We start from the raw sequence: 11209 nt of genomic DNA, 5'->3' as shown, positions 1-11209 counted from the left end.
TCAAATAATTGTTATTGAAAAATAATGATTGATACTGAGTTTGACTTAAAATAGAGCACTAGATTGAAAGTTGAATATTTAAATAGTTATTAAATTTGAGTGGTGTTATATATGTATTTTATAATTATTTAAGTGCTGGTTTATAGAAATACCACTAAGTGCATACTCAGCGTATGGTTTGTTTCCGTGTGCAGGTTAGGTACTAAAGTGATTAACGACTCAACATCCAAATGGTTATTCCATACAATTACATATGTCTTAAACATAGTCTATATCATAGTTTTGGGCAATTTTGTTGAATGATAATCTAAATGAATCAATTAGACATTTTATATTAGATTGTTATAAACATAAAAATTTTAGAACTTCATATTATTATTAGTTTGTTATAATCAGAGATGTATAAATTCATGAATTGATTTGTTTGAATTGGTCTTGATTTGAATTTGCAGGGAAGGTTAGATATTTATAAAGGAGTTATATTGAGTTCGCACAAAAAAAATTAGAGTTCCCGAATAAGTCCCGATTTAATTTTTAAGATGTGAATTAGACCTTGAGGGTCCATTATAGGGACTCTATAATTAAATCAAGTTATGTATGTCATTTATTTTGATTTAATTATAAATTATCTAAAAGGTCCAATAATGCTCCGTAATTCTAATTCGGCGACGGTTTGGGGTTAGGGGGTGTTACAATTAGTGGTATCAGAGCTATTCAGGTTTAGTTGATTCTAGGATCAAATTGGGTACAGAAATAAGTCTAGAGGTACATGTCATAATTGAGTTAAATTTGAATCAGGATTGGATGCTGATATATGTATGTATAATGAATTATTGTTTTTGTTTTATAGTTAAAGATGTTTGGTAAAAATATTGAAGATACTGATCGAGAAATGTATAATGAAGATGATGAACCATATGATATGAATGAATCGGAGTCTACAACGCCAAGTGTAAACCCAATAGGTAATCAACTATCAAATGTTGAAAGGGGAAATCCTAGAGAAAGAGATAATTTAGAAATACTCAGAGTGATCGTCGATGCCTTTCAAAAAGCAATAGGAACTATACCTATTATGACCCCTACTCCTACCACTCAACGAGCTCCGATTAAAGAGTTGTGGAAGTATGGTGCTACCGAATTTTTGGGTTTGAAGGGAGTTGACCCGTCAGTAATTGAAAATTGGATAGAAGTTACAAAGAGAATTCTGAAGCAACTTGAATGTACCCCACAAGAAAGCTTATTGTGTGTCATTTCTTTGCTTATTGTGTGTCATTTCTTTGCTATAAGGAGAAGCGTACGTATGGTGGGAATCGGTAACTCAACATGTATCAGAGGAATAGATAAGTTAGGAATTTTTTCTAAGAGAATTTCAAAAGAAATATCTGGGAGAATTATATATGAAAGATAGGAAACAAGAGTTCTTAATGCTGAAACAAGGTGAGATGTCTGTAGCGGATTACGAATGGAAATTTTTGAGATTGAGCAGATATGCAATTGAATTTGTATCGACTGAAGTTGACAGATGTAAACGATTTCTATGAGGATTGCATGATGAATTATGACTACAATTGGTGTCTCTTTGAATTACTGAATTTGCATATTTAATTGAGAGATCCAAAATGGTTGAAAAAGTGTTGGGATTAGATAAAAAGCCTGAAACTTTTCATTTACTCGGGAAACATCCTGGAACTACAAGCTCTAATTCACAACCTAAGAAATCAAAAGAATTTCGAGGCAGTTGGAGATTTGGTTCTAGATTAGATAGAAGAGACAGAAATCGTGGTAGGCAGACGACAATTTCCACCAGCAGCATCAGAGACCCATCTCGGAATACTGAAATTCTAGAATGTCAATATTGTGGGAATAAACATCAGGGAGAGTGTTGGAAATTAACTAGAGGTTGTTTCCGTTGTGGATTACTGATCATTTTGTCAAAGACTGCCCAAAGATTAAAAACATAGCACCAGAAGTATCACAAAGATCTGAATTTGCTTCTAAAGGTCGAGGGTCAGGCAGAGGTGGCTCAGTTAGTAGAGAGGTACTAGAAGAACAAGTGAAGTTGCCACTCAACAATTGGAAGCTAGAGCCCAGGCCCGAGCATACGTTGTAAGAACTCATGAAGAAGGAAATGCATACGATGTGATGACATGTATATTTTTATTGTATCCAAAACTCGTTTATGCTTTAATAGATTCAGGATCGTCACATTCTTATGTTAATACAAAATTAGTTGAAATAGGAAAATTAAAACCTGAACTGTCTAGAGTAACAGTAGAAGTAGCTAGTCCTCTAGGGAAAAGTAAGTTAGTGAATCAAATATGTCGAAGATGCCCATTAATGATCCAGGATAGAATCTTTTCTGTTGATCTGTTAATTATGCCATTTGGCAACTTTGACATTATACTGGGTATGGACTGGCTATCAGAACATGGGGTAATTTTGGACTGCTATAAAAAGAAGTTCATTGTTAAAATGAAACTGGTGATCAGATTGAAGTAAATGGTATTCGGACCAGTGGATCAGTTCGTATTATCTCAGCAATTAAAGCTAGTAAGCTTCTTTATTGGGGTTGTGTTGTTTTTTTAACATATGTTATTAATTTGGATTCGGTGGAGAGCAAATGTGGTAAAATCCAGGCTGTATGTGAATTTCCTGATGTAATCCCTGAAGAATTACCTGGATTACCTCCTGATCGGGAAGTTGAATTTGTGATCGAAGTATACCCGGGTACAAATCCAGTATCGATACCTCCATATCGTATGTCACCTACTAAATTGAAGGAGTTGAAGGTACAACTACAAGATTTACTAGATCGAGGTTTTATACGACCTAGTACGTCATCGTGGGGAGCTCTAGTGCTATTTGTTAAAAAGAAAGACGGTTCGATGCGATTGTGTTATTGATTATCATCCAGGTAAAGTTAACGTGGTAGCTGATGTATTAAGTAGAAAAGCTACAATTTAATTGAGAGTAATTTTTGCACGGCTCAGTATTACTGATAATAGAAGTCTTTTGGCCGAGTTGAGAGTAAAGCCGATAATGTTTGATCAGATCAACACAGTTGGAAGACGACAAATTGTTGAAGAAAAGAGAGATGGTACAGAATGGTACAGTAGAGAGTTTTAGTGTTGATGATCATAGTTGTTTGAGATATCGTGATCGAATTTGTGTTCCAACTAATTCTGAATTAAAAGAGTCAATTCTTCGAGAAGCTCATGACAGCCCATTCGCTTTGCACCCCGGAGGCATGAAAATGTACCGGAATTCACGAGAACTATATTGGTGGCCAAGAATGAAAAGAGACATAGTATAATTTGTGAGTAAATGTTTTACTTGTCAGCGGGTAAAGGCAGAACATCAGGTTCCTACTGATTACTTCAGCCTATTAATATTCCTAAAGGGAAATAGGACTGCATCACAATGGATTTTGTAACAGGGCTGCTATTGTTAGCAAGTAAGAAAAATGTCATTTGGGTGATTGTAGACCGGCTTACAAAGTCAGCTCAATTCATAGCAGTCAAAACGGATTGGACACTCCAGAAACATGCTGAAGTTTTATTTAGGAGATAGTACGGTTACATGGTATTCTGACATCAATAATCTTTGACCGGGATCCACGGTTTATATCTAGATTTTAGAGGCAACTGCATGAATCTCTTGGTATTCGACTCAATTTTAGTACAACTTTCCATCCACAGACTGATGGATAGTCAGAACGAGTTATTTAGATTTTAGAAGACATGCTTCGAACTTGTATTATTGATTTTGAATCAGGTTGGGAACGTTATCTACCATTAGCTGAATTTGTATACAATAATAGTTTTCAATCAAGTATTCAAATGGCACCATATTAAGCTTTATATGGTCAGAGATGTCAGTCACCAGTGTGTTGGACAGAATTGAATGAGAAGAAAATGATTGGGCCAAAATTAATTCAAGAAACAGAAGACACTGTTAAGAAGATTCGAGAAAGATTGAAAGTAGCTTTTGATAGGCAAAAGTCATATGCAGATCTAAAATGTAGAGACATTGAGTACACGGTTGGTGATAAGGTATTGCTAAAAGTTTCACCTTGGAAGAAAATTATGATATTCGGTCAAAAAGGAAAACTAATTCCTCGTTTTATTGGGCTATATGAGATTATTGAGAGAGTTTGACCAGTTGCATATCGTCTAGCTTTGCCTCCAGAATTGCAAAAGATTTATGATGTTTTTCATGTTTCTATGCTTAGAAGATATCGATCAGATCCTTCTCATATTATTTCTACAGAAGATATTGAAATTTGACCTGATCTATCATATGAAGAAGAACCAGTTAAGATATTGGCTCGAGAGGTAAAGGAATTATGTAATAAACGAGTTCCTTTAGTGAAAGTATTGTGGAAAAGTCATAATATTGAATAAGCAACTTGGGAATCAGAAGAGACTATGAGATCACAAATCCCTACCTCTTTTCAGGTAAATTTTGAGGATGAAATTTATTAAGGGGGGAAGAAATGGAATGACCCAAAATTTGCGGGCATCGAAAAATACATTATCGGGCCTCCGTCTTAATAAAATGGGTTCGTAAATAATTATTAGGAGTAATTGTGAGTCTATTAATGGGTCTAATTAAGTGTTAATTAGATGAATTTAGTTTAATTAAGAGAAATTAGGAAAAAATGACTAAATTGAGTAATGGGTAAAAGTTTAATTATAGATTAAGGGTCCATTTGGAAGCTAGGAAAACATTTTCGAGAAAATGTTTTCCTAGTTTTGCGGTGTTTGGAATCTTGAAAATATTTTTCAAAGGGAAAATGTTTTACTAGACACGGGTAAAATGGCCTTCAATTTGGGGAAAATGTCTTACTGATTTCATTTCTGTAAGACATTTTCCATTTCCTCTTCATCCAGGTAAGCCTTTTTTTCTTCCGTTCTTCAACTTTATGCTTTCTTTTTCTTCCATTTTTCAACTTTTTCCATCTCCTTCTTTATCCAGGTAATCTTTTTCTTCTTCCATTCTTCAAATCTTCTATTTTTCCTTAGTCCGTCGCATATCTTCTTTTCTCAGGCAAATTTTACACGCTGCTGTTTCATTTCCTTTCTTCCCCTCTTTCTCAGTATCCCATTCCTCTTCACAAGGTATGGTATCTTCTTTAATTCTACTTTTTCATTTTGTTTTGGTGATGGGTTTTGTGATGTGGGGTTGTGGTTTTGGTGCAGGAACTGATATCAGTCGACTGATATCACTGGTGTCAAGAAGTAAGGCTTCCCTTGCCTTAGAGGTATCCATCAATGCATGCCATTCATGAACCCTAAAATACTAAAAACTTCTTTGGCGTAATTATTTACTGAATTCAGAAATGCAAATTGATTTGATTCTACTAATTTGATTCAAAAATGTTTACCAAGTAAAATTAAATAACCATTGGATTGATAAAGTTGTTAAGATGGTGATGTCAACGTACAAGTCTCTTCTTCTGGTTAAGCAATTAGACTTTTCCTATGGGATAAAAGAGAAAAAGAATAGGCAGGTGAAAAAGGGATAGTGGAGAATCTTAGTTAATTGTAGAAATGATACTGGTAGATTTAGAGAATGGCAAGTGCTATCTACTGTTGTGATATTTAATTGGAAAGGGTAAGTTAGATTTTGTACGGTCCTTGGGGTTCATGTACTATTTATGGAAGTTGATGGTGAGAAGGCGATGTGTATGTGATCATGATTGTCGAGATTATGTATCTAAGACTTGGTGAAGCTTGGAGTCATCATTTTCCAATGGTAGCAATGTGAGTATAAGGGTGTAGTAGCATTCTAATGATCCCTCCTACAATCAAACAATTTAAAGTGAAAAGACGGAGAGAGGGGTATTTGGGAGTTCTTTGGTTTTATTGAGCCTTATTGCATTTGTTAAAAATTTTCAGTGGTGTACTTTAGTTAGTTCAAATGTTCAATGGCTTCAATATATCATTTCTTTTCCAGGAATTAAGACATTGAAATGCCTGTCATTCTGCTCTGTTAAATTAGTTACAACTCTCATTTCTTGTTTAAATGTGGGGTCAGTGGATTTTCTTGTATAATTTTTTTTTTGCAATATATATCAGAATTCTCTGCTGTTAATTTTTTTACCTCCAATACAATCACTCTTTGACATGGATATAGTTCCTTGCCTGTTTTCAACAAAGTGTTTCCCAACTACCTGCCTATCTGTCTCTTGTTTTGGCTAATTAGTATTACTCATAATACCCATTGCTGTCATTGCAGAGTATTTTTATTTACAGAGTCATTGCAAAGTATTTTTATTTCTCATAATATGTAAAGAGATGATAATAATGCCTTTCGGCTACCCTTTTATTCCTCATGACCATTCATCTTGGTTAATTATATAAATTTTACACACTGCTGTTTAGTTTCCTATCTTTCTCTCTTTCTCAGGATCTCAATAGTTTCAATACCCACCCAAAAGTTGAAGTCTGCAAGCCCTAGAAGCAGTGTGGTCGGTCCAAATGATGACGAAAGAAGCACGGTGAGCATTCAGTCAGAAAGAAACAGTAGGTATAGCATTGCAGGCTCCTCAGTGCATAACAATGAGGGCCAAGGAAGCTCTCTATCGCTTCCAAGTTACATGGTACGGACTGAAGCCACAAGAGTTAAGACCAAGTTGTAAAGTCCGTTGGGATTAGAAGCCAATAGAACACCTGAGAAGGGACCAATTGCGTCTACAAATAAACGCCTTTCTTATCCACCTTCACCAGCTAGGCCAAGGCAACACTTACTAATACAGAAGTTGGTGCCATGAATGGAAAGGGCAGTTAGTCATTTTATGTCATAAAAAATATAATATTAAAGAATGCAAGCATCTCTACGTGGGTATAGAGAAGTCCAAAATGAGCAAAAACAAAAAGGGAGGTGGCAAGGAAGAGCTATAGTCATTTGATTTCTAAAGTTTTTAATTCATTAATGCCTGAGTGGTTTTTGTTGGGGTATAATTGTTTGCTGGGATGCACTGTTATCGAACAGATCCTTTTCAATTCATACATCTTTGGGTTTTTTTTGTGTTTTTGATAGATTAATGTTTGTGATTGAGAGCAAATGATGTCCAAATTCAGTTCTTTGATGTTTGTGATTTTTAGTTTTAGATTTAACCGCTATTAAGGTATTTTATATTTAATTAACTTATTTTTTTCTGGCATTTTGTGGTTTATCTTAGGGTAGTTTTAATCCATATTCCAGGTTGGAGCTTGTTTATAGAGACTTCCAATTACTTCTTATTTTTGGCTTGTTTATTCACCAGAAACTAGGGTTGTAATCAAAGCGAAACTGAGCTTGATAAGCTTCGAAATCCACAGCTTAATGTTTGCCTCAAACACGATCCGAGTATCATTTTCAAAGCTTAAGATATGTTTGGTTCTATTAAGCTGGTGACTTAATTCCTGAGCATCATTCCTTTTAAGCTCGAGATATAATGAAACTATTACGATTAAGTTTGTTTAATCAATCCCACATTCAAACTCAAGTTAAAGCTTACTCATATATATTTAAAAAAGTATATACTATATTAAAATTTAGAAGAGCTATTTGAAATTAAGTATTAAAATGTTTAAATTCAACTAGTTAACGCAGCTTAATAATTAAATGAAGTAATTTGCAGACATAAGTATTTCCTTAAAATATAAATTTATTAATATATATATAATAAACTTAATCAAACAATGAAAAGATAATAAATTCTTAAATATAAATTATTACATAGCTTTTCAGGAAAATATTTTCAGGAAATCTGCTAAACAACAGAAAATATTTTACAGATTCATCCAAACACCAGAAAAGTAAATCATTTCCAGAACAGTAAATCATTTTCCAGAAATCATTTTCCGGAAAATATTTTACTGGCAAACAAACGGAGCCTAAAAGAAAATAGTAGGGATCAAATGGGCAATTAAGCCTATTCTAATGAATGAGGCGGCATCTTTGATTTTTATGATTATTTAATTATAAAATATATTATTATTGTTATTATTTTATTATATTATAAATTAAATTGATTATATTATTATACTATGAAATAAATTAAGAAAAGACAAGTGTAAGGTAAAAATAAAATACAAGTGTATTAATTTAAATGAGTACATTTGTATTATTTATATATAATTAGTAAAAATATATTTTATTATTTATTATTAATTAGTAAAAGATTTTTATATGATAAATAAATTGAAATTATAATAAGTGGATGGTGATAATAAAATACAAATGTAAAATATATATGTGTACATTTGTAATATTTATATTTGTTATTAAATAAATATTTAAAAATAATTATTATTTAATTGATATTATATTATTAGATTAATGAATAAATTAATAAGTTGAAAAATGTATGGTGATAGTAAAGTACAAGTGTAATAAATCATATACATACAATTGTAAAATACATATTTATTTACTTATTATTTAAGAAATAATAATTATTATTAAGTTAATATAATAATACAATAAACTAAAGTAAAAATAAAAGATAAAACAAACAAAAAAAACATAAAAAAACAGAACCATTCGAAAACAGAGAAGGGAAAGAAGAAAAGAAAGGAAAAGGGAAGGTTGACGAAGAGTAATCCGAGAATTACGGTTTGTATTTCTATAAATAGAACTTAATATTTAAATTGTTATTTTTATTATTTGATGTGTATGGAAAGATAATAAGGTAAGTATTAGTACTTTGATATTGAATTGAATGTATGTGAATTTGTGATTGTTGTGAAATAGATATTGAAATAATTAGTTACTGTAAATTGAGAAATGAATTGAATACCCTATTAACTGTATATGGTTGAGTTGGATATAGTTGGCATGCCATAGGATTGGAAGCGTTCAGGGATACTTCGACCTTGAGTCGATGAGGCACTATAAGTGTCGTACTGTTACTTCGACTTCGAGTCGATGAGCCACCTTGTGTGTCATATTATTACTGTTACTTCAGTTTAATCCGATGAGGTACTAAGTACCATACTACTACTGTTTACTTCCGCAAAGCCGATGACGCACTGAGTGCAGTACTAGTGTGTTGGTTGGATCCGTGTATCCATCTAAGTCTGAGTTATGTTAATAGGGGTAAACTATTGCACTGAATAATTGAATGACTGTATTACTGGACTGAATAACTGATTGTTATTGATCATTTGATACTGAATAATTGATTGTTATTGAATAAAAATAATCAAATAATTGTTATTGAAAAATAATGATTGATACTGAGTTTGAATTAAAATAGAGCACTAGATTGAAAGTTGAATATTTAAATAGTTATTAAATTTGAGTAGTGTTATATATGTATTTTCTAATTATTGAAGTGTTGGTTTATAGAAATATCACTGAGTGCATACTCAGCGTACGGTTTGTTTCCGTGCGCAGGTTAGGTACTAAAGTGATTAACGACTCAGCATCCAAGCCAATCTCAAACTCAAATACGTGGTGATGTACTTTTCTCTTTTGAAAATGGCATGTACCTAGGTTGTAATTTGTTGTTATTTTGATACATAAATATTATTGATAAATGATGATAATGGTTGTTCCATACAATTACATATGTTTTAAACATAGTCTATATCATAGTTTTGGGCAATTTTGTTGAATAATAATATAAATGAATCAATTAGACATTTTATGTTAGATTGTTATAAACATAAAAATGTTAGAACTTTATATTATTATTAGTTTGTTATAATTAGAGATGTATAAATTCATGAATTGATTTGATTGGTCTTGATTTGAATTTGCAGGGAAGGTTAGATATTTATAAAGGGGTTATATTGAGTTCACACAAAAAAATCGGAGATCCCGAATAAGTCTCGATTTGATTTTTAACATGTGAATTGGACCTCGAGTGTCCATTATAGGGACTTTATAATTAAATCAAGTTATGTATGTCATTTATTTTGAATTAATTGTAAATTGTCTAAAAGGTCAGGTAATGCTCCGTAACCCTGTTCTGGCGACGGTTTGGGGTTAGAGGGTGTTACATATGAGGACGATCCGGACCGTGTCAAATGTTGAGGCTCGAGGTCGTCACCAAAAATGTCCTCAAATAATGGAGGAATTTGTTGCTCGGGCTCGGGCTCCCGGTGGTGTGATGATGAGCCGATGCTTCATATTCAGGCTTGAGATCGGGGTTAGAGGCAGTATCGGGCTCGATGTTCCCGAATGGTAGAACTCGGTTACGGTGCAGTTGTACGTTCCTTTGTTGCCATTGGGAAGATTCCGGTTGCGCATCTCTTTGGATCAGCATGTATCGACCTTGGAATATAAAGAGTTTCCCGTGTGCCATATACCATGCTGCGTACCCGGGCGTAGGAGAGAACCCTCCCTCTAAGACATATAAGGGAGGGTGCCTCGAATGTCGATCATTCCATAGAAAGATATACGACTCATGTTTTTGAGCCCAATTTAAAGCGTCCCGACCCGAACCCTTTTTGTCCATTCTTTGGACTTCTTTGATGTTGACAGGAGGGTTCGGGATAGGTTGTGCGCAACCAAACTGCCTCAAAACCCGACCTCTATCGTGCCAATCCACCATATGGAAATTAATCAACGGCACATTTGACACGAATAGTTGTCGCTGCTCGATAATCCATGATTGTATGTGTGCCGCGATATCTTCCTCAACATATGGCATTCATATAAACTGCATAATATAGACAACACGTTATTATTTAATTTTTTTTCTTGTGCAATTGTTGTATTTAAAAAAGAAATATTCAGAATCGTATTTTACGCCATTCCTAGAATGAGTCTCTATCATCATACGGTACATAAGTACAGTGAATGATCGCCCGATTCCCGGTACAGTTGCCTATCTAAAAAAATGAATAAATTATCAGATTATTTTTTCCATGCAAAAAATGAGTATACTATACTATACAATTAAAAAATAGATGGCAAAATTGAACTATATATTACCTATTAACGAGTGGCCACACAAACGGTTGGTAGCTCACTGATGCCAGAAATGGCATTCGGTATAATGCCCAAGACTGCAGTAGAAGGTAGCAACCATCCATTGTTTTCGTAGATGGCTTTGTCGCTCGACAAAGCTCGCGTATAAGCATGCCAACACTACAGAGCCCCAACTAAATCTTCCGGCAAGCTCGAGATCCTCTAATAAGGGGAAATACATTATTGAGACTTCATTTTAATTAATGTCCGGCAATAGTATCCCACCTATAAGTTGAAG

General features: G+C 33.5%; 1 long non-coding RNA gene across 1 annotated transcript; it reads left to right on the top strand.

The window, feature by feature from the left end:
- Positions 1 to 4723: 4723 nt before the first annotated feature.
- On the top strand, positions 4724 to 7091 carry LOC121212434 (uncharacterized). Its single transcript, XR_005907573.1, has 4 exons — positions 4724 to 4895; positions 5053 to 5123; positions 5205 to 5266; positions 6415 to 7091. It is a non-coding gene; the product is annotated as an uncharacterized lncRNA (long non-coding RNA).
- Positions 7092 to 11209: the final 4118 nt, after the last annotated feature.

Source organism: Gossypium hirsutum, chromosome A13, assembly GCF_007990345.1.
Source record: "Gossypium hirsutum isolate 1008001.06 chromosome A13, Gossypium_hirsutum_v2.1, whole genome shotgun sequence".
NCBI lineage: Eukaryota > Viridiplantae > Streptophyta > Magnoliopsida > Malvales > Malvaceae > Gossypium > Gossypium hirsutum.
This window is presented reverse-complemented; position numbering and strand designations above follow the sequence as displayed.